This window comes from Triticum dicoccoides, chromosome 1A (genome assembly GCF_002162155.2).
Source record: "Triticum dicoccoides isolate Atlit2015 ecotype Zavitan chromosome 1A, WEW_v2.0, whole genome shotgun sequence".
NCBI classification, from domain to species: domain Eukaryota; kingdom Viridiplantae; phylum Streptophyta; class Magnoliopsida; order Poales; family Poaceae; genus Triticum; species Triticum dicoccoides.
The window spans coordinates 519,727,054-519,752,126 of record NC_041380.1 but is presented as its reverse complement, the minus strand read 5'-3'; positions in this window follow the sequence as shown (position 1 = coordinate 519,752,126).

The following is a 25,073-nucleotide window of genomic DNA, read 5'->3' as shown; positions in this document are numbered from 1 at the left end:
CAAGACCAATGCGATGAACAGAGAGGAGATTTTTGGATGAAGTAGGACAATGCAAAATATTGTTTAGATGAATATCTCTATGTGGGGAATGAATAATTGAATGACCAATATGGTTGATCTCCATACCTGTACCATCGGCATTGTGAACTTGATCATGACCATGGTATTTTTCATGCATGGTGACCTTCTCGAGCTGATGTGTGATGTGGTCGGAGGCACCGGAATCAACATAGCAATTGGTATCTACTCCGTAGGAGGTATTTGCTGCGGCCGCAACCTTCTTTTTCTTCTGGGAATTGTCCTCAGCATAACGCCAATTGCACTCTTTTGCTATATGATTAGTTTTTTTTACAGATTTGACACTTGCCTTTGTATTCATCATACCCGCGAAAATTGTTTTTGTAGTTGTGGCCTCCCCTATTGTTGGTATTGAAGGATCGGTCACCGTTGTAGCCTCCATTGTCGTCGCCATAGTTGTTGTGGTTGCCACCGTAGTGACCACCACCATTTCCACCATAGTGGCTGCCACCACCAACATTGGAGTAGTTGCCACCGCCACCACCATTGGAGTAGTGGCCGCCGCCACCACTGTTGGAGTAGTGGCCTCCGCCGCCGTGACCACCATTGCGGCGAGGTTCACCACCACCTTGGCCGCCATTAAAGTAGTGGCCGCCGCCACCATCTCCTCTGGTGGGCTACCCGCGGTAGCCCTTGGACTGGCCACCACCATGGTTGCGAGAGGCGGCGTTTGCAGATGACTTGAAGGCACTGACTCCCATGCCCTGGAACATCTCAACGCGCTGATCAAAGGTGGCTACCATGCTGAAGAGTTCTTCAACTATGACAGGTTCAACACGGACATCAAGGGCATAGATAATAGGTTGGTAGTCCATGTCAAGACCGGAGATGATGTGGGACACGAGCTCATCTTCCTGGATGGGTTTACCGGTTGCCCCAAGCTCGTCAGAAAGGGCACGCATCTGACCGAAATAGGTAGCAACAAATTGGGTACCTCTTTGAGCAGTGGTGAGGGCTATGCGGATGTGGTTATGGCATGATCAGGATTAGGCAGAAAACATGTTGGCAAGCACTATCCAGATTGCATGCGAAGTTTCCAAAGATGCAACCTGAACCAACACCTCCTTGGAGAGGTCGGGCAAGAGGTAGGCTACGATCTGTTGATCTTGAATTAACCAAGGAACATAAGCAGGATTTGTCATAACCTGATCTTTTCCCTCGGAGTTTTTGCTGGTGATGGTTTTGGGAGGTTTGGCAATGGTTTGATCTATGTATCCAAAGAGGCCAGCCCCCATGACCTGGGAGCGCGATTGGGCACGCCAAAGGACATAGTTGGATCTAGTGAGAGGTTCTGATACGTTGTTGTTGAGGCCAGAGGTGATATCAGAGCTGGAGGTCGACGTAGTCGAAATAAGGTGGAGGAAGGTGGAAGAAGCTAGGTGAGGTGGAAGAGGGTAGCTCTGTATACCATGTAGAAGAGGATGGAAGTGTCTCTACTCTCCATACAGGGAGAGACACGTTTATATTGTATTGATCTCAAACGAGAGACGTCTCGTGGTGTTACAAGAATCTGGTGTTGTAAACGACCAGGAGAAACACAATTGTGATACAGGGAGAAGAGATAGAAAGATAAATGCTACATTAAAAGAATATCTCTAACTATCATATACTTGAAACGCAAGACAACGTTTAACAAATAGCAATTAGAATTAAAACTCACTAGAATAACATCGGTTGAGCAATCAATGCAAAAAACACATGATTGCAATCCTTCGTCACCAAACGGTGTGGAGAAACCATACTTTACCGCAGAACAAACCAGAACAAAAGGTTGAAGTTACTACAAAAAAACTAGCCAACTACTTCTCTTGACACACCAACTGCCAAGATCCAAAGTGAACCAACATAGTGATCAATGAGGGCAAGCAGTCAAGTCTGCTACCAGCTATCAGAATGTAAGAGCGCACAGTGTTATTGCAAAAAGTCAGTACTCAAGGGAAACACAAAGGAGAACCAGATGAAGTAGGGACACAACATGCAGTTAGTGATCCTCTCCGATGCAAAAAATTTATGTATCTCATTCCTGACATTTGCCGCTACTAAATCATTGGTGATGCCCATCACCGTTGATCAATGTCTCCTCAGCAATGAAGGAGACATACATGTCAAATTTGCTACACATGTTTTTTTGCGGGAAAAGTTGCTTCACATGTTGGTCTCATATAAAAGCAATGGGTAGAACTACCACTTTACTGTGTCACGAACAAGCAAGGACGGTTGTTTATATCATCGATTAATGAATTTCAAGGTTCTGATGTACCTCATAGGAACTGGAAAAGACATGAAGAAATCTTGCTATTTATTTAGCAGGCACAACATGAAGACATATCATTCAGAAACATATTAGATCATCTAGGTACAAAACTGGATTTCCAGTTTTGATTCAACAAGATCTTGTGCACATGAAGCCAATGCCCGCCTATATTGTGGGTGGACCTCATTCAACGTAGCTACAACCTGCAGTTATTGACCTAACATATGTTTGTTCTTTTTTGTTTTCCTCTGTCTTGGCATAGTTTTCGTCTTGCATAACGTTGCTCTTTTCCAGTGTGATGATCCGTTGTGTCTCGATATTGTCTGTGTGTATCTTACTCGTGCAGAGGACATATGTCTGCTCATTGTCTTTGTATCTGTTTATGCTTCATTGTAACATCCCAAAATTCTAAATTTTGGAATGTTATAATAAATAGATAGTTTTTATTGTTTGCTTGGTTTTGATGTTTTCTGAATTGTCTTCTTCGTTCTTTCCGATCTTTTGAGTGATTGCTTATGTGTGGCTACTATTGCTTGCTTACGATAGATTGACTGGAGCGTGACGAATAGAACTATCAGGACTTATGAGTGTGAATCATCTTTGTCAATTGTACAAGGCAAGTTCACACTCTGATCATATTTTTCATTACCCAGTTTTTATGCATTAGTTTCAACCCTCAAACATTGCATGGTTAGAATTTGATAACATATGGGTATTGGGAAGTAGTTGATGAGGTAGGAACCTATTGTCATGTATTCAAACCTTGGGAGTTACTACTACGTTATGCTTATACTGCTATGCTATGCTCGTAGACGTGGATTGGGTTTGAGTGTATTCCATGATGTGAGATTGTTTATTTAATGGTTCAACTTAAGGTGGCAACTTTAATACACATCTGGGTGGATTGGTAGGGGCACCCTGGGGATATACCAGTGGACTTGCCCGGGCACCTGGGGATATGCCAGTGTTGTCCTAGGAGATCCCTGGGATATACCGTGTGATCATCTTATGGTTCGCCACCCAGGCTCAAAGGGATCATATGATTATTCATGCTAGAAACTTCCGTGTGCAGCCACAAGCCATTATGGGCTCTGGCATAGTTGAGTATGTTGTGTGACCTCTTTCAGTGGTGGGTTAGCAGATGTAGAGGGAAAGTAGGTGTAACTGTCCACCCGGAGTAAAGAGTTAATGCTTCTGAAAGACTGTGTCTCGGTCATCCGTTTCTCAAACACCATGTAGTGCGTGAAATCCAACGGAGGAGATCGAGTCTCGTGGGGAAAAGTGCGCAAACCTATGCAGAGTGTACAAACTAATCATGGTTAGCCGTGTCCCCGATTATGGACATCTTGAGTCTCTGGTTCTTAAATTATCATATGGATCTCATCACTCTAAACAAATTTGTTGGGTTGATAATTACTTTTAATTGGGATTGAGATGGGGGTACCATTCTCAATGTTTTTCAAACAAACTTTGTAGTTAAATAAAATATATTCCTTTGCAGTAGGGAAAAATGGCTTTTTGCAAAAACATTATAAACCTAGAGCTTTCCACCAGCCATATATGCATGTAGTGATAGCCATTATTCATCATTATCCTCTGGTGTGTATTTGCCAGTACATTCAATGTACTGACCCTTTGTGGCTGCAACATCTCATGTTGCAGGATTCTTACGACGAGTAAGTGATATGTTAGGGTTATGATTTCTACACTCAACTTTGCCATTGGTGTTGATGGGAATCCACAACCTTGTTGTTACTTTCGCTATATGGATTGAGGTAATAGTATTTATGTTACTTTATACATGTGATTTACCTCTGCTATAAATCCTCGAGTACTGTGTTGTCAGCATACCGATCCAGGGATGACACATAAGCATGGAGACTTGACCGTCTGAGGTCGGGTCGCTACAAGATGGTATCAGAGCACATGTTGACTGTAGGACATGACCCCTAGAGACTGGCAAGCCCATATGAAAGATTTTTCTCTCAAACCTTATTTTTAAAAGGATCTTTTACCTCTCTTCTTTTCTGAGCTTTATCAAATATTCCCTTTTAGTGAGACTATACCCCATTTCCCCTTTTGACCACGAAGATTCAACGGATGAGACCACTCCAAGAAGTACAAGATATTGAACAATTAGACCACTTTAGAATGAAGAGGATTTTATCGTGCATTAGAATAATGGAAACTACAATGGTTGAAGACTCCGAAGACTTGAGGAATTTGAAGGCTCTGAAGGATTCCCAGATTTGTATGACCTAGGAAGTCTACCCTTATGGAACTTGGCAGACTATGGAAGCTGTCAATACCCGAGATCAAGGTGTATTGGAGAAAGATCATAACATGGAGGGTAAAAACTCGAAGTTTTTGTCAAGAAAACCCTAAGGAAAAGATATCAATTATGGAAGATAGCTCATGGCAATAACATGGGCATAGGCATGGCTAACCAGGGTGTTATCACCCGCTTATGCTACTGTCATCGTGCGGAGTTAAGCATGCATATGCATGGAAGGATTGGATGGTAGAAGGTTGATGGAGCATCTATCAGCAAGAGATGAAGTTTTAACCTTAACTGGTTTATCACCAGGATCTGGATTATTACATCAAGAAGTTTAGGGTGGACCTTTATGAAGCTGTATTTCGACAAGGAAGCATTTCATGAAGAACTCAGGACCCAGAAGCTGAAAGTAGCCAAGCCGGAGGAGCAAAACCTCGAGATACCGGAGATTCGTCAGGAACTGAAGGACAGTAGGACCATGGTTAATGCAAAGGATGTTGAAACCTAGAAGTTTGGAATGCAACTCCAGGAATATTAAAGGACATCACGAGAAACTTCGCATCAACAGAGATGATCTGGCAAAAGAACTTGAGAAGGACAAGCACGATCAGAAGAAGTCGTCAGAGACATGAGCAAGACTTGGAGAGTTTGGCGACGTTGAAGATTTATTGACCTTTAGAAGACCAAACCCCTGTTTTATACCGGCGTTAGATGCGGCGATTGTGAGTTGTCACTTGTTTGATGTTTTCCGACAGCCACAAATAGAATCTGTCTTTTCAAAACTTTTGTTTGTATTGTGTGCATCCCTCTCTATCTCTCTTATCCCACCCCAAACCCATGGAACCAATAGAGGATGAATGGAGATGAGCTTATATTTTCAGGACCAATGACTCAATTGGAGATGGACCGATAGATTCATAACATGGAAGATCATATGGAGAATAACACTATAGCCGGAAAGGATATGGCCCAGCATGCTCTTTAGTGCTTTGAAAGAGGTGCTTCTTCTTGGTGGAGGATGTACCAAACCATCAATGGATGGCAAGGAATAACCACTTGGAAAGAATTTAAGTTGACTTTGCCAAAGTCTCAGTTTGTCTCCCAGAAATTGAAGCCTCCTGTAAGTGTTATGAAGAAACTTTGTGCATGCAAACTCTATGGAGAAATAGGACACAACCATAGAGAACACAAGGGATGAATGCCCTAATTGTGAAGGAAGTCACCCAGCTGAAGAATGCCCAACTAGGCAGAATACTTGTTTCTTGTGTGAAGGGACTACCCACTACCCTGCTCAGTGTCACATTTACCTCGTGGTTCAAAGAACCATCCAACAGAAGAAAGAAGCAATGAAAGGAGCCCTCATGGAAATTTTAGAAGAACCTATGGTGAAGGAAGAGGTGGAGGACACACCCGAAGAAGATCAAATTCAACCTTGCACCAAGTCATGCTATTCATGTGGAGAAGGACACATATCCCAGAATTGTTTGAATGGGGATCTAGTAGAATTCCCGACGGAGGAAGTAGAGTATGACCCACAGGATATAGAAGCCCTGATTGGAACGGAAAAGTCCAGAAAGAGAAGTAGATTGGATTCCAGGAAGGATCTGAGTCATATCACCTGTTGTAGGTGCAAGGAGTCAGGGCACTACCTCAGCAATTGCCCAAAAAGGAAGCCAAGGACCCAAGGAGGCTATATAATCACAAGGAAACGTCGGGACTTGTTAGAAGTAATATGTTTTTGTTGTAATGAAGAAGGGCACTTTGCCAGGGATTGTCCCAAGGAGAAGGAGACTTGTGATAATTAGTTGTGTTTGTGAGAAGTAATGTAGTAGTAGTAGAAGTAGTGGGAACAACTCTTTTGTATCAAGGTGTTGAGTTGAGACATGTAATGGAAAAGCGAGAGATTGTAATCATTGGAGAATAAATAAAGTTAGCATCGTTGGTACTGATATGGATTTTATGAGTTGTTACTCTATGAAGAAGATTTTTGACCATTTTCAAGGATATGAGAAATATGGTCTATGGATGAATTTGTGCATTTCAAGGGTGGTAGTACCCTGCGAGGACAATTGACCCCTGGAAAAGATAAGGATATTCCACTAAGTGGATTTCAGACAACATGAGTACTAGTTTTGTCTCGATATGTGTGATACCCCAAGAGTATGAAGGGATGAAGTACTATTTGATATAAAGGTGGTATGATGTTGGTAATATGGAGCAATGGTAATTCCAGGATGTGTCTGAGTAATCACGTCTGAGTTTGGTGCCAATAGAAGGAAGGGAGACAATACAATTGGATGGATTTAAGAATGCTAGGAAGTTGGATGTTGGAATAATGATAGGTTGCCCCGATGATGAGTTCAAGGTTTACAAGTGATGAGATGGGCCATAACCCACAGGCTCCAGGACCTACCAAGAAGCAAGAACATTCTTGCTGAAGGAAAAACCCTGGAAGAAGTTACGATTTTATCAACAGACGATCTTATAGAAGTTTACGCAAAACCTGAGAGTTGTGAAGAAACGATAGATGTTTGTTTGGCTTGCAGAATCAATGGATTTATCCGAACTTGGTTCGTCGACAAGAGAAATTCTGTAACGCTTGTGAGGATGACCGAGTGTTAGAATGCAAGATTCGCTAAACCATATACAAGGTAATGATTTGGGCGCAGGGTAGATTGATCACCATACCGACTTACTCTTATTATTCACCTTGCTATATGGGATGGTAAATCTGAGTGACTTACCTATAGTAGAGAGACGACGATATTAAACCTTGATTGAACCATAGAATGGTATAAGTATTTTCCCTTGTACAAGGCAGCTGTTGCCAATCGTAGGATATACGGTGAGGTTCAGCCCAGACCCATTTCCTGCAGGAGAAACCATAAATGGTTGACCACCACGAGATATCAATAGTTGTTTAGTATTGGCGCTAGCCCGTCAGCTAAGAAGACCCAGTCACAGAAGAACCTTACCAAGATGAAAGGACACGTGAATTGAGGAAAAAGGTTATGCCACTACCGGAAGATCCTAGAGAAGAAATTATCCCGAAGATCTAAGAGGATCGACACTGTCAACAAAAATGATGAAGTTTATGAGTTTTGATGGAACGGTAACCATGCTTCTAAGGGTGGTAGCACCCCATACTCCCTCCTGCGACAATTGATGGATTTTGAGGAGACCCCAAACCTAACCTATTTCTTTCTAGCCTCTCCGAATCTCGAGGACGAGATTCATTTTAAGGGTGGTAGGTTTGTAACATCCCAAAATTCTAAATTTTGGAATGTTATAATAAATAGATAGTTTTGATTGTTTGCTTGGTTTAATGTTTTCCGAATTGTCTTCTTCGTTCTTTTAGATCTTTTGAGTGATTGCTTATGTGTGGTTACTATTACTTGCTTACGATAGATTGACCGGAGTGTGATGAATAGAACTTTCAGGAGTTATGAGTGTGAATCATCTTCGTCAACTGTACAAGGCAAGTTCACACTCTGATCATATTTTTCATTACCCAGTTTTTATGCATTAGTTTCAACCCTCAAACATTGCATGGTTAGGATTTGATAACATATGGGTATTGGGAAGTAGTTGATGAGGTAGGAACCTATTGTCTTGTATTCAAACCTTGGGAGTTACTACTACGTTATGCTTATACTGCTATGCTATGCTCGTAGATGTGGATTGGGTTTGAGTGTATTCCATGACAGATGTGAGATTGTTTATTTAATGGTTCAACTTAAGGTGACAACTCTAATACACATCTAGGTGGATTGGTAGGGGCACCCTGGGGATATACCAGCGGACTTGCCCGGACACCTGCGGATATACCAGTGTTGTCCTAGGAGATCCCGGGGATATACCATGTGATCATCCTATGGTTCACCACCCAGGCTCAAAGGGATCATAAGATTATTCATGCTAGAAACTTCCGTGTGCAGCCACAAGACATTATGGGCTCTGGCATAGTTGAGTATGTTGTATGACCTCTTTCAGTGGTGGGCTAGCTGATGTAGAGGGAAATTAGGTGTAACTGTCCACTCGGAGTAAAGAGTTAATGCTTCTGAAAGACTGTGTCTCAGTCATCCATTTCTCAAACACCATGTAGTGCTAGAAATCCAACGGAGGAGATCCAGTCTTGTGGGGAAAAGTACGCAAACTTCTGCAGAGTGTACAAACTAATCATGGTTAGCCGTGTGCTACCTCTTGAGCACTTGCGTTGGTTTTCCCGTGAAGAGGAAAGGGTGATGCAGCAGAGTAGCGTAAGTATTTCCCTCAGTTTTTGAGAACCAAGGTATCAATCCAATAGGAGGCTACGCGCGAGTCCCTCACACCTACACAAAACAAATAAATCCTCGCAACCAACGCGATAAGGGGTTGTTAATCCCTAAACGGTCACTTACGAGAGTGAGATCTGATAGATATGATAAGATAATATTTTTGGTATTTTTATGATAAAGATGCAAAGTAAAATAAAAGGCAATGAAAATAACTAAGTGTTGGAAGATTAATATGATGAAGATAGACCCAGGGGCCATAGGTTTCACTAGTGGCTTCTCTCAAGAGCATAAGTATTTTACGGTGGGTGAACAAATTACTGTTGAGCAATTGACAGAATTGAGCATAGTTATGAGAATATCTAGGTATGATCATGTATATAGGCATCACGTCCAAGACAAGTAGACCGACTCCTGCCTACATCTACTACTATTACTCCACACATCGACCGCTATCCAGCATGCATCTAGAGTATTAAGTTCATAAGAACAGAGTAACGCCTTAAGCAAGATGACATGATGTAGAGGGATAAATTCATGCAATATGATAAAAGCCCCATCTTGTTATCCTCGATGGCAACAATACAATACGTGCCTTGCTGCCCCTACTGTCACTGGGAAAGGACACCGCAAGAACCCAAAGCTAAGCACTTCTCCCATTGCAAGAAAGATCAATCTAGTAGGCCAAACCAAACAGATAATTCGAAGAGACTTGCAAAGATAACCAATCATACATCAAAGAATTCAGAGAAGATTCAAATATTGTTCATAGATAAACTTGATCATAAACCCACAATTCATCGGTCTCAACAAACACACCGCAGAAGAAGATTACATCAAATAGATCTCCACGAGAGAGGGGGAGAACTTTGTATTGAGATCCAAAAAGAGAGAAGAAGCCATCTAGCTAATAACTATGGACCCGAAGGTCTGAGGTAAACTACTCACACTTCATTGGAGAGGCTATGGTGTTGATGTAGAAGCCCTCCGTGATCAATGCCCCCTCCGGCGGAGCTCCAGAACATGCCCCAAGATGGGATCTCGTGGATACAGAAAGTTACGGCGGTGGAATTAGGGTTTTGGCTCCGTATCTGATCGTTTGGGGGTACGTAGGTATATATAGGAGGAAGGAGTACGTCGGTGGAGCTACAGGGGGCCCACGAGGGTGGAGGGCGCGACTGGGGGGGGGGGTAGGCGCGCCCCCTACCTCGTGGCTTCCCTGTTGGTTGCTTGACATAGGGTCCAAGTCTCCTGGATCTTGTTCGTTCCAAAAATCACGTTCCCGAATGTTTCATTCCGTTTGGACTCCGTTTGATATTCCTTTTCTTTGAAACCCTAAAATAGGCAAAAAAACAGGAATTCTGGGTTGGGCCTCCGGTTAGTAGGTTAGTCCCAAAAATAATATAAAAGTGTATAATAAAACCCAATAATGTCCAAAACAGAAGATAATATAGCATGGAGCAATCAAAAATTATAGATACGTTGGAGACGTATCACCGTGTCCCCGATTATGGACATCTTGAGTCTCTGGTTCTTGAATTATCATATGGATCTCATCACTCTAAGCAAAATTGTTGGGTTGATAACTACTTTTGTTGGGCATAACTTGACACCCATGCCAATACCTATCGGGTATCCTATACCCAATGCATTAATTTTTTAAAAAATAAAGAAATGAGTTTAAAATTCAAGTGATGATGGGTGAGCAGTCTAGCATGGATGTGGTTTTCTCCGATGGGTGGTCTCTTGGATGCAGCAAGGGAGTACGAGAAGGTTGGTGGAATTCTGACTTAGTGGGAGTTGCCGGTGTGAACTGGGATCGTTGGATCGAGAGTTTGACAAGAGTACGCGGGCGACAAGCCGAGATTTATTTGTTTTAAGGAATCACATAGGGCGTATGAGGAGTGGTGATCTAGTTGTTGCTGGGCATATGAGTTATGTCCGGTTTAGATAATAAGGGGTTTAGGGTTGACCTGTAGTTGGATGTGAAGGAAATATGCCCTAGAGGCAATAATAAAGTTATTATTTATTTCCTTATATCATGATAAATGTTTATTATTCATGCTAGAATTGTATTAACCGGAAACATAATACATGTGTGAATACATAAACAAACAGAGTGTCACTAGTATGCCTCTACTTGACTAGCTCGTTGATCAAACATGGTTATGTTTCCTAACCATAGACATGAGTTGTCATTTGATTAACGTGATCACATCATTAGGAGAATGATGTGATTGACTTAAACCATTCCGTTAGCATAGCACTTGATCGTTTAGTTTGTTGCTATTGCTTTCTTCATGACTTATACATGTTCCTATGACTATGAGATTATGCAACTCCCGTTTACCGGAGGAACACTTTGTGTGCTACCAAACATCACAACGAAACTGGGTGATTATAAAGGTGCTCTACAGGTGTCTCCGAAGGTACTTGTTGGGTTGGCGTATTTCGAGATTAGGATTTGTCACTCCGATTGTCGGAGAGGTATCTCTGGCCCTCTCGGAAATGCACATCACTTAAGCCTTGCAAGCATTGCAACTAATGAGTTAGTTGCAGGATGATGTATTACAGAACGAGTAAAGAGACTTGCAGGTAACGAGATTGAACTAGGTATTGAGATACCGACGATCAAATCTCGGGCAAGTAACATATCGCTGACAAAGGGAACAACGTATGTTGTTATGCGGTCTGACCGATAAAGATCTTCGTAGAATATGCAGGAGCCAATATGAGCATCCAGGTTCCACTATTGGTTATTGACCGAAGGCGTGTCTCGGTCATGTCTACATTGTTCTCGAACCCGTAGGGTCTGCACGCTTAAGGTTTCGATGATAGTTATATTATGAGTTTATGAGTTTTGATGTACCGAAGGAGTCCGGAGTCCCGGATGAGATCGGGGACATGACGAGGAGTCTCGAAATGGTCGAGACGTAAAGATCGATATATTGGACGACTATATTCGGACATCGGAAAGGTTCCAAGTGATTCAGGTATTTTTCGGAGTACCGTAGAGTTACGGGAATTCGCCGGGGAGTATATAGGCCTTATTGGGCCATACGGGAATAGAGGAGAGAGGCCAAAAGGAAGGAGGTGCGCGCCCCCCTCTGGTCCGAATTGGACAAGGGGTGCAGCCCACTTTTCCTTGTTCCTCTCCCCCTCTTTCCTTCTCTCCTACTCCAACAAGGGAAGGAGGAGTCCTACTCCCGGTGGGAGTAGGACTCCCCCCTTGGCACAACCTCCTCCTAGGCCGGCCGCCTCCCTCCCTTGCTCCTTATATACGGGGGCAGGGGGCACCCCATAAAGACAACAATTGATCATTGATCTCTTAGCCGTGTGTGGTGCCCCCCTCCACCATAATCCTCGATAATATTGTAGCGATGCTTAGGCGAAGCCCTGCGATGGTAGAACATCAAGATCGTCACCACGCCATCGTGCTGACGGAACTCTTCCCCAACATTCTGCTGGATCAGAGTCCGGGGATCGTCATCGAGCTGAACGTGTGCTAGAACTCAGAGGTGCCGTAGTTTCGGTGCTTGATCGGTCGGGCCGTGAAGACGTACGACTACATCAACCGCGTTGTGCTAACGCTTCCGCTTTTGGTCTAGAGGGTACGTAGACAACACTCTCCTCTCTCGTTGCTATTTATCACCATGATCTTGCATGTGCGTAGGAAATTTTTGAAATTACTACGTTGCCCAACAGTGGCATCCGAGCCTAGGTTTTATGCGTTGATGTTGTGCACGAGTAGAACACAAGTGAGTTGTGGGCGATATAAGTCATATTGCTTACCAGCGTGTCATACTTTGGTTCGGCGGTATAGTTGGATGAAGCGGCCCGGACCGATATTGCGCGTACGCTTACGCGAGACTGGTTCTACCGACGTGCTTTGCACACAGGTGAATGGCGGGTGTCAGTTTCTCCAAGTTTAGCTGAACCAAGTGTGGCTACGCCTGGTCCTTGCGAAGGTTAAAACAGCACCAACTTGACAAACTATCGTTGTGGTTTTGATGCGTAGGTAAGAACGGTTCTTGCTAAGCCCGTAGCAGCCACGTAAAACTTGCAACAACAAAGTAGAGGACGTCTAACTTGTTTTTGCAGGGCATGTTGTGATGTGATATGGTCAAGACATGATGCTAAATTTTATTGTATGAGATGATCATATTTTGTAACCGAGTTATCGGCAACTGGCAGGAGCCATATGGTTGTCGCTTTATTGTATGCAATGCAATCACACTGTAATGCTTTACTTTATCACTAAGCGCTAGCGATAGTCGTGGAAGCATAAGATTGGCGAGAAGACAACGATGCTACGATGGAGATCAAGGTGTCGCACGGTGACGATGGTGATCATGACGGTACTTCGGAGATGGAGATCACAAGTACAAGATGATGATGGCCATATCATATCACTTATATTGATTGCATGTGATGTTTATCATTTATGCATCTTATCTTGCTTTGATTGACGGTAGCATTATAAGATGATCCCTCACTAAATTATCAAAGTATAAGTGTTCTCCCTGAGTATGCACCGTTGCGAAAGTTCTTCATGCTGAGACACCACGTGATGATCGGGTGTGATAGGCTCTCCGTTCAAATACAACGGGTGCAAAACAGTTGCACACGCGGAATACTCAGGTTAAACTTGACGAGCCTAGCATATAATAGATATGGCCTCGGAACACGGAGACCGAAAGGTCGAGCGTGAATCATATAGTAGATATGATGAACATATTGATGTTCACCATTGATACTACTCCATCTCACGTGATGATCGGACATGGTTTAGTTGATTTGGATCACGTGATCACTTAGAGGATTAGAGGGATATCTTTCTAAGTGGGAGTTCTTAAGTAATATGATTAATTGAACTTAAATTTATCATAAACTTAGTCCTGATAGTATTAGCATATCTATGTTGTAGATCAATAGCTCGTGATGTTGCCCCCAGTTTATTGTGTTCCTAGAGAAAAATTATGTTGAAAAATGTTAGTAGCAATGATGCGGATTGGATCAGTGATCTGAGGATTATCCTCATTGCTGCACAGAAGAATTGTCTTTGATGCACCGCTAGGTAACAGACCTATTGCAGGAGTAGATGCAGACTTATGAACGTTTGGCTAACTCGGTATGATGACTACTTGATAGTTTAGTGCACCATGCTTTACGGCTTAGAACCGGGACTTCAAATTTTTTTTGAACGCCACAGAGCATATAAGATGTTCTAAGAGTTGAAATTGGTATTTCATACTCATGCCCGTGTCAAGAGGTATGAGACCTCTGATAGTACTTTGCCTACAAGATGGAGGAGAATTGCTCAGCTAGTGAGCATGTGCTCAGAATGTCTGAGTACTACAATCACTTGAATCAAGTGGGAGTTAATCTTCCAGATAAGATAGTGATTGACAGAGTTCTCTAGTCACTATCACCAAGTTTCTAGAAATTCGTGATGAACTATAATATGCAAGGGATAACGGAAATGATTCCCAAGCTTTTTGTGATGCTGAAATCGACGAAGGTAGAAATCAAGAAAAGGATCAAGTGTTGATGGTTAACAAGACACTAGTTTCAAGAGAAAGGGCAAAGGGAAGAAGGGGAACTTCAAGAAGAACGGCAAGCAAGTTGCTGCTCAAGTGAAGAAGCCCAAGTCTGGTCCTAAGCCTGAGACTAAGTGCTTCTACTGCAAAGGGACTGGTCACTGGAAGCGGAACTGCCCCAAGTATTTGGCGGATAAGAAGGTTAGCAAAGTGAACAAAGGTATATTTGATATATATATTATTGATGTGTATTTTACTAGTGTTCGTAGCAACCCCTCGGTATTTGATATTGGTTCAGTTGCTAAGAGTAGTAACTCGAAACAGGAGTTGCAGAATGAACAGAGACTAGTTAAGGGTGAAGTGACGATGTGTGTTGGAAGTGGTTCCAAGATTGATATGATCATCATCGCACACTCCCTATACTTTCGGGATTAGTGTTGAACCTAAATAAGTGTTATTTGGTGTTTGCGTTGAGCATGAATATGATTTGATCATGTTTATTGCAATACAGTTATTCATTTAAGTAAGAGAATAAATTGTTGTTCTGTTTACATGAATAAAACCTTATATGGTTACACGCCCAATAAAAATGGTTCGTTGGATCTCGATATTAGTGATACACATATTCATAATATTGAAGCCAAAAGATGCAAAGTTAATAATGATAGTGCAACTTATTTGTGGCACTGCCGTTTAGGTCATATTGGTGTAAAGCGCATGAAGAAAATCCATGCTGATGGGCTTTTGGAATCATTTGATTATGAATCAGTTGATGCTTGCGAACCATGCCTCATGGGCAAGATGACTACGACTCTATTCTCCGGAACAATGGAGCGAGCAACAGATTTGTTGGAAATCATACATACTGATGTATGTGGTCCGATGAATATTGAGGCTCACGGCTGGTATCATTATTTTCTGATCTTCACAGATGATTTAAGCAGATATGAGTATATCTACTTGATGAAACACAAGTCTGAAACATTTGAAAAGTTCAAAGAATTTCAGAGTAAAGTGGAGAATCATCGTAACAAAAATAAAAGTTTCTACGGTATGATCGCAAAAGTAATATATTTGAGTTACGAGTTTGGCCTTCAGTTAAAACAATGTGAAATAGTTTCACTACTCATGCCACCTAGAACACCACAGTGTAATGGTGTGTTTGAACGTCGTAACCGTGCTTTATTAGATATGGTGCGATCTATGACGTCTCTTACTGATTTACCGCTATCATTTTGGGGTTATGCATTAGAGACAGCTACATTCACGTTAAATAGGGCACCATCTAAATCCGTTGAGACGACACCGTATGAACTGTGGTTTGGCGAGAAACCTAAGCTGTCGTTTCTTAAAGTTTGGGACTGTGATGCTTATGTGAAAAAGTTTCAACATGATAAACTCGAACCCAAATCGGAGAAGTAAATCTTCATAGGATACCCAAAAGAAAATGTTGGGTACACCTTCTATCACAGATCCGAAGGCAAGATATTCGTTGTTGAGAATGGATCCTTTCTAGAGAAGGAGTTTCTCTCGAAAGAAGTGAGTGGGAGGAAAGTAGAACTTGATGAGGTAACTGTACCTGCTCCCTTATTGGAAATTAGTTCATCACCGAAATATGTTCCTGTGACTACTACACCAATTAGTGAGGAAGCTAATGATGATGATCATGTAACTTCAGATCAAGTTGCTACCGAACCTCGTAGGTAAACCAGAGTGAGATCCGCACCAGAGTGGTACGGTAATCCTGTTCTGGAGGTCATGTTACTTGACCATGACGAACCTACGAACTATGAGGAAGCGACGATGAGCCCAAATTTCGCGAAATGGCTTGAGGCCATGAAATCTGAGATGAGATCCATGTATAAGAACAAAGTATGGACTTTGATTGACTTTCCCAAAGATCGGCGAGCCATTGAGATTAAATGGATCTTCAAGAGGAAGACGGACGCTGATAGTAGTGTTACTATCTACAAAGCTATAATTGTCGCAAAAAGGTTTTCGACAAGTTCAAGTTGTTGACCACGATGAGAATTTCTCACTCGAATCTATGCTTAAGTTTGTCTGAATCATGTTAGCTATTGCCGCATTTTATGAAATCTGGCAAATGGATAAACAAAACTGCATTCCTTAATAGGATTTATTAAAGAAGAGTTGTATATGATGCAACCAGAAGGTTTTGTCGATCCTAAAGGTACTAACAAAATATGCAAGCTCCAGCGATCCATCTATGGACTCGTGCAAGCATCTTGGAGTTGGAATATACGCTTTGATAAGTTGATCAAAGCATATAGGTTTATACAGACTTGCGGTGAAGCCTGTATTTACAAGAATTAGTTCATCACCGAAATATGTTCCTGTGACTACTACACCAATTAGTGAGGAAGCTAATGATGATGATCATGTAACTTCAGATCAAGTTGCTACCGAACCTCGTAGGTAAACCAGAGTGAGATCTGCACCAGAGTGGTACGGTAATCCTGTTCTGGAGGTCATGTTACTTGACCATGACGAACCTACGAACTATGAGGAAGCGACGATGAGCCCAAATTTCGCGAAATGGCTTGAGGCCATGAAATCTGAGATGAGATCCATGTATAAGAACAAAGTATGGACTTTGATTGACTTTCCCAAAGATCGGCGAGCCATTGAGATTAAATGGATCTTCAAGAGGAAGACGGACGCTGATAGTAGTGTTACTATCTACAAAGCTATAATTGTCGCAAAAAGGTTTTCGACAAGTTCAAGTTGTTGACCACGATGAGAATTTCTCACTCGAATCTATGCTTAAGTTTGTCTGAATCATGTTAGCTATTGCCGCATTTTATGAAATCTGGCAAATGGATAAACAAAACTGCATTCCTTAATAGGATTTATTAAAGAAGAGTTGTATATGATGCAACCAGAAGGTTTTGTCGATCCTAAAGGTACTAACAAAATATGCAAGCTCCAGCGATCCATCTATGGACTCGTGCAAGCATCTTGGAGTTGGAATATACGCTTTGATAAGTTGATCAAAGCATATAGGTTTATACAGACTTGCGGTGAAGCCTGTATTTACAAGAAAGTGAGTGGGAGCACTACAACATTTCTGATAAGTATATGTGAATGACATATTGTTGATCGGCGATAATGTAGAATTATTCTGCAAAGCATAAAGGAATGTTTGAAAGGATTTTTTCAAAGAAAGACCTCGGTGAAGCTGCTTACATATTGAGCATCAAGATCTATAGAGATAGATCAAGATGCTTGATAAGTTTTTCAATGAGTACATACCTTGACAAGATTTTGAAGTAGTTCAAAATGGAACAGTCAAAGAAGGAGTTCTTGCCTGTGTTACAAGGTGTGAAGTTGAGTAAGACTCAAAACCCGACCACGGCAGAAGATAGAGAGAGAATGAAAGTCTTTCCCTGTGCCTTAGCCATAGGTTCTATAAAGTATGCCATGCTGTGTACCAGACCTATTGTATACCCTGCCCTGAGTTTGGCAAGGGAGTACAATAGTGATCTAGGATTAGATCACTGGACATTGGTCAAAATTATCCTTAGTGGAATAAGGATATGTTTCTCGATTATGGAGGTGACAAAAGGTTCGTCGTAAAGGGTTACGTCGATACAAGTTTTGACACTGATCCAGATGACTCTAAGTCTCAATCTGGATACGTATTGAAAGTGGGAGCAATTAGCTAGAGTAGCTCCGTGCAGATCATTGTTGACATAGAAATTTGCAAAATATGTACGGATCTGAATGTGGCAGAACCGTTGACTAAACTTCTCTCACAAGCAAAACATGATAACACCTTAGTACTCTTTGGGTGTTAATCACATAGCGATGTGAACTAGATTATTGACTCTAGTAAACCCTTTGGGTGTTGGTCACATGTTGATGTGAACTATGGGTGTTAATCACATGGTGATGTGAACTATTGGTATTAAATCACATGGCGATGTGAACTAGATTATTGACTCTAGTGCAAGTGGGAGGCTGAAGGAAATATGCCCTAGAGGCAATAATAAAGTTATTATTTATTTCCTTATATCATGATAAATGTTTATTATTCATGCTAGAATTGTATTAACCGGAAACATAATACATGTGTGAATACATAAACAAACAGACTGTCACTAGTATGCCTCTACTTGACTACCTCGTTGATCAAAGATGGTTATGTTTCCCAACCATAGACATGAGTTATCATTTGATTAACGGGATCACATCATTAGGATAATGATGTGATTGACTTGACCCATTCCGTTAGCATAGCTCTTGATCGTTTAGTTTGTTGCTATTGCTTTCTTCATGACTTATACATGTTCCTATGACTATGAGATTATGCAACTCCCGTTTACCGAAGGAACACTTTGTGTGCTACCAAATGTCACAACGTAACTGGGTGATTATAAAGGTGCTCTACAAGTGTCTCCGAAGGTACTTGTTGGGTTGGCGTATTTCGAGATTAGGATTTGTCACTCCGATTGTCGGAGAGGTATCTCTGGGCCCTCTCGGTAATGCACATCACTTAAGCCTTGCAAGCATTGCAACTAATGAGTTAGTTGCAGGATGATGTATTACGGAACGAGTAAAGAGACTTGCAGGTAACGAGATTGAACTAGGTATTGAGATACCGACGATCGAATCTCGGGCAAGTAACATACCGATGACAAAGGGAACAACATATGTTGTTATGCGGTTTGACCGATAATGATCTTCGTAGAATATGTGGGAGACAATATGAGCATCCAGGTTCCTCTATTGGTTATTGACCGGAGACGTGTCTCGGTCATGTCTACATTGTTCTCGAACCCGTAGGGTCCGCACGCTTAAGGTTTCGATGACAGTTATATTATGAGTTTATGAGTTTTGATTTACCGAAGGAGTTCGGAGTTCCGGATGAGATCGGGGACATGACGAGGAGTCTCGAAATGGTCGAGACGTAAAGATCGATATATTGGACGACTATATTCGGACATTGGAAAGGTTCCAAGTGATTCTGGTATTTTTCGGAGTACCGGAGAGTTACGGGAATTCGCCGGGGAGTATATGGGCCTTATTGGGCCATACGGCAATAGAGGAGAGAGGCTAAAAGGAAGGAGGCGCGCGCCCCCCTCTGGTCCGAATTGGACAAGGGGTGCAGCCCACTTTTCCTTGTTCCTCTCCCCCTCTTTCCTTCTCTCCTACTCCAACAAGGGAAGGAGGAGTCCTACTCCCGGTGGGAGTAGGACTCCCCCCTTGGCGCGCCCTCCTCCTAGGCCGGCCGCCTCCCTCCCTTGCTCCTTATATACTGGGGCAAGGGGGCACCCCATAGAGACAACAATTGATCATTGATCTCTTAGCCGTGTGCGGTGCCCCCCTCCACCATAATCCTCGATAATATTGTAGCGGTGCTTAGGCGAAGCCCTGCGACGGTAGAACATCAAGATCATTACCACGCCGTCGTGCTGACGGAACTGTTCCCCGACTTTCTGCTGGATCGGAGTCCGGGGATCGTCATCAAGCTGAACGTGTGCTAGAACTCGGAGGTGCCGTAGTTTCGGTGCTTGATCAGTCGGGCCGTTAATACGTACGAGTACATCAACCATGTTGTGCTAACGCTTCCGCTTTCGGTCTACGAGGGTACGTAGACAACACTCTCCTCTCTCGTTGCTATGCATCACCATGATCTTGCATGTGCGTAGGAAATTTTTTAAATTCCTACGTTGCCCAACAGGATGTTGTCGCCACATGTCATAGGAGTTATTTTCATTTATTAATTTCTATCTAGATATCCATTGGGTTACCCACTGGTGTAATTTTATACCCATGCCTTACCCATATATTTTGCTGGTATGGATATTCATTACCCGTGTGTGTAAAATATCTCGTCAAATCTTGCCCATGCTCGTTGTTTTCAGGTAGGGTACACACGGTTACCCATACCCATGAGCAAAACTTCCATCCCTAGCTGCTACTTATGATTTTGTTCTTTGGGCTTATCTATGTTGTTCCTCCCGTTGACCTTTGTGTTACCTTTCTTGTACCAAACCTTGTTTGTTTTTGTACTTTCACTTTATTTATGAAGTGGTGTGATAGTTATTTTCACTATTACACACTATGAGTATTGGTTCTAACACTCATAGTATACTAGTTGTATATGTGAATGCATATGTTGGATGTTATTAAGAAAGGCCCAAAAGAGAGTATGATATATCATATTTCTTAAGGCAATCAGTAGCCAGTACTAAACAAGGACAATTTACACTTGGCGACCTCTGAAAGATAGAATAACACCGTAGACCTCTCTAGCTTTCTTCTTCAACGGAGGCGATCCAGTCCATGGAACATTAATATACCGTGTATCTTTTCACCTCCTGAAAAAGATGACATTTACTTCCAAAACGTGCTCTGTTTGTTTTTTGACATCCACATACTGATATCTTTTCGTCTAGTTGAATCTCATACTCCCTCGTGTTCTTTTTTGTCCGCATATAAGATTTGTTGGGAGTCAAACTAAGTAAAGTTTGACCAACTTAATAGCAAAAATATCAACATTAACAATACAAAATCAATATCATTAGGTGCGTCATGAATTTAATTTTCATATTATGTAGCTTTAGTATTTTAGATGTTTGATATTTTTTTATATAAATATGATCAAACTTGACGAAGTTTGACTTCAGACAAATCTTATATATACAAACTAAAAAGGACCAGAGGGATTACATAGTTACCGGATTCACTCGGAGAGGTCTCGAACTCCAATCTAGATCGGAGTTCGAATTCGCTTGGTTCGATCTGGATCCACTACCCGATTCGTTGAACTCTAATCAAACCAGAACAATAGATTCCTTGGCTAGAGGTTTTGGCTGGCGAGCAGTGACTCGACGATGGAAATCACGCGGTTGTGCAGCGCGACAGATGGATGCAAAGACCTGGTAGCCGACCCATCGTTGTCGTCCAATGTCTCCAGTAGTTTTACGGTAGACAGATCCGAGTCTTGATGGCCTGCTGGCCCCATACTTCCTGGTTTCTCGCCTATAGCCCACCCCCAGTACTCAAGCGCAACCGTGATGTTAGAGCATCTCCAGCCGTTGCGCCCCCAAGACGCGTCAAAAATCGCCGCTTGGGGGCGAGCCGGCGTTTTTTCGGTGTGGGGGCGAGCACGTCCCCAGCCGTCGCCCCCAGGTCGGGCCCTGGACATCCCCACACTTCGGCCAAGTTTTAGCAAACACGGCCAAATTTCAACAAACACGACATATTTCAGCAAAATTTAGACGTTTTTTACATGAATAAAATGGACGGAAAAAACCCTAAACTACGGGCCGAAGTAGGCGCTGAGCAGGGCGTAGTCGTCGCCGGCGTCGTCCTCCTACTTCTCCTCCTTGACACGGCCGGCGCCGCTGCTCGACCCCTCGCCCCGGCGCGCTGCTTCATGGCGGCGGCGTTCGGCGATCTCCTCCAGGATGTGGCGCTAGCGATCCAACTCCATGCACGCGTAGTCCTCGCGCGCCCACTTCAGGGCGGCCTCTTCTTCGTCGGCCTCCTTGGCAAGAGCAGGCTCCGGCTTCACCGTCGCCAGCCCTGGCTCCCTCTTCGGCTTGACTAGGCGAGGAGGGGCCGAGGAGGAGGAGCCACGGCCGCCGTCGTTGATGACGAGGCCGGCGCCGCGGGTGCACCTACCGAGCGGCGTCTCAGACAGCTCTGGCTTGACGCTGACCAACGCCGGCGTGCCGGAGGAGTGAGAGGAGGATCGGGAGGAGGAGGAAGAGGAGGATGAGCATCCCATCATCCTGCTCGGCAGCCACGCGCTGCCGCTCCGAGCGGTCGGGTACTCGAATCGCGGGTCTTAGCCGCCCTCGAGCTACGCGAGGACGCCCCACCACAGGCGGAGGCCCTCGCTTTTGTTGCGGCTGCGCGGCGTCGGCGCGTTGTTGGTGGAGGCGAGCCGCTCCTCCTGCCGGCGTTTGAAGTACGCCGCCCACGCCGCGTGGTTGCTGGTGGCGTACTCCGGGAGCGCCCGCTCCGCGACCGTCAGGGACGCCCGCGCACGCTCGATCTCGGCGTGGAAATAGGCGGGTGTCTCGGGGACGGGCAGAGGGGGAACAGGGACCCCGACGGCGCTGAGCCTCCACCGCGACGGAGCGCGTACGTCGGGCGGCGCGGGGTAGTTGGCCTCATGGAGGAGGTAGGCCTCCCACTCATGCAGCGATCGGCGGCCGAAACCGTTGGCCACCGCCGCGTCGCCGGGGTACCTCGCGCTCATGGTTGTCGGGGGGGAGAGGGGCTCGAACGGCGGAGAAAGGGGAGAAGTGCGGTGGCGAGGAGGGGGAGGACTACCGATGCCGATGGATGGGTGCCTCACCGGCGCGGCCAGGGGCGCCTTTTGTAGCGGCTCGGGGGCGGCCGTGTGCGAACGCGTGGCGGAAGGCGGGGCGGCGTCGCCGCACTTCGCCGCCCGTAAATCAATGGCAGGCTGACCGGCGGCAGCCTTGGCATTTATTTCCCGCAGGAAAATCAAGATGATGAGGACGACCAGCCTTCGTCTCGCTGACGCGCCGGTCCCGCCACTCTTTCGCGTCAAAACGTTCACGCCGGCGTCCCGGGCGCCCCCCAGCGCGCCGGGTTTGGGTTGGGTGCGTCGGCACCAACTTCGACCCAATCCAGTGAAAAACAGGCTCTTGGGGCCGCGACTGGGCCGATTTTTCAGCGTCGACGCTACAAAACGGCCTTGGGGGGGGGGGGTTGAGGGCGCGGCTGGAGATGCTCTTAGATCACGCAGCCGCATAAATCGACATTGCAGCTCCAACCTCCCGACAAGTGGTCAACTTTGGTACGAGGTACCACAACTACGTATGAACTCATCATTGTATCGCAAAAAATTGGTGCTCATACATGATATGGACTGGTACTTGATTAGACCGGGACGCCCTTGTTTATCTATTTGGGTAGGTAGTCCTTCAGAATTTTCTCTGCCACACGTTTCCGATGTATCTCATTCTCAACATTTGTTGCCACTAAATCAACGACTCTTCTCGTCATCAGCGATCAACCCCTCGTCGCATGTTCTTTTTTTTTTGAACCGGGCATTACCCCTTTCCATTACTATGACATAACGGAAATACAAGGTCCAAGTCTTAAGGAAACTGGAAAGGGGAAAGCGGGTTCAAGACACCACTGGGAAACCCACTGCAAGCACTCGTCATCGAGCAGCTCACCATGGGGCGAAAACCCAGTGCCATCTAAAACCACCTATCCTAACCAGAGCAAAATAAGAAATCCGGAGGTAACTTCCACATTCAGGGGGGGGACGGCTCACAAGTGAGCATCAGGAAAAGCCCACACAGGGGCAAAAGCATCAAACGGAACAAGAATCATGACAATAATAGCCACTGAAGATAAGGCAGGAGAAGGCATAGACGACAACTTCATCCTTCAGTCCATCGCTGATCCAGCTGGGGCTGCACAAATCCTCATCATGGCAGCCGCGTTGGTCTTGAGCATCTTCGCGCCGCGCTCCATCGCCTCTCGATCAGCTCCTGCCATCAGACCTGCCCAGTAGTTCATGTAGCCACATGCAGAGAAGACCACATCAAAAGGGGATCTCAGCTTTTTCCTTCGAAACTGGCCCTGTTACGACAAATCCACATGGCCCAGCAGATCGCAGCTAGGCCAAAAGTATAGAATCTGACACCATCAGGTAAGAAAGTATAGCAGCAAGAGAAATATTGCCATATATTATCAGGGCACAAATCTGTGCCAAACACACAGCCAACCGTTCTCCAAACCACCCTTGCAACTGGACAGGTGAAGAAGAGATGTTGAGACGTTTCCCTGTTCTGACAGAAGGAACATCTGGGGTTCCCCGCCCATTTGCGTCTTTTCATGACATCTCGTGTCAACACCGCATCTTGAAACAATTGCCAAAGGAAAATTTGGATCTTGAGAGGTAGCTTAGCTTTCCAAATCCATCTATAATCACACCCAGCGAGGCGGCTTTCCAGGTGACTATACATGGATTTGGTGGTAAAGCACTTGCTTTTTCCAAGTTTCCACACAACCTGGTCTGGTTCATCAGATATCACCCAGGAATTTATCATTTTTTTCACCTCATCCCATTGATTTGCAAGCCGAGGATGTAATCTTCTTCTAAAGAGATCTGGGGACCCCTCGTCCCTGGCTTTGGCCACTGTGATCTCTTGGTTGTTACAGATATCATACAGCTCTGGGAACCGGATTCTCAAAGGGGGGTTTCCCTCAATGCTGTCCATCCACAGCCGAGCCAGGTTGCCAGCTTTTACATTCACCCCCTCCCAGCGAAATAATGTTCCTTAACTTTCATAATAGCTTTCCAGCTCGGCGAGTCGCCAAATTTGCATCGAACCGAGGCAACAATGTCTCTCTTCAAGTACTTGGCTCGGATAACATCTTGCCAAAGCCCTTGTTGAGTCTCAAGTTTCCACCACCACTTAGTAAGCAGGCTTATATTATGTCTATGTAAGTCCTTCACCCTCAAACCCCCTTTTTTCTTAGACCTACAGATCCTGGTCCATTTGACAAGGTGATAATGTTTCCTGCCGTTGGTTTCTTGCCAGAAGAATTTTTTACGATGTCTGTCCAGTTTGTAGATCGCCATCTTAGGGAGTAGGAACATTGCCATGTAGTAGTACACAATACTG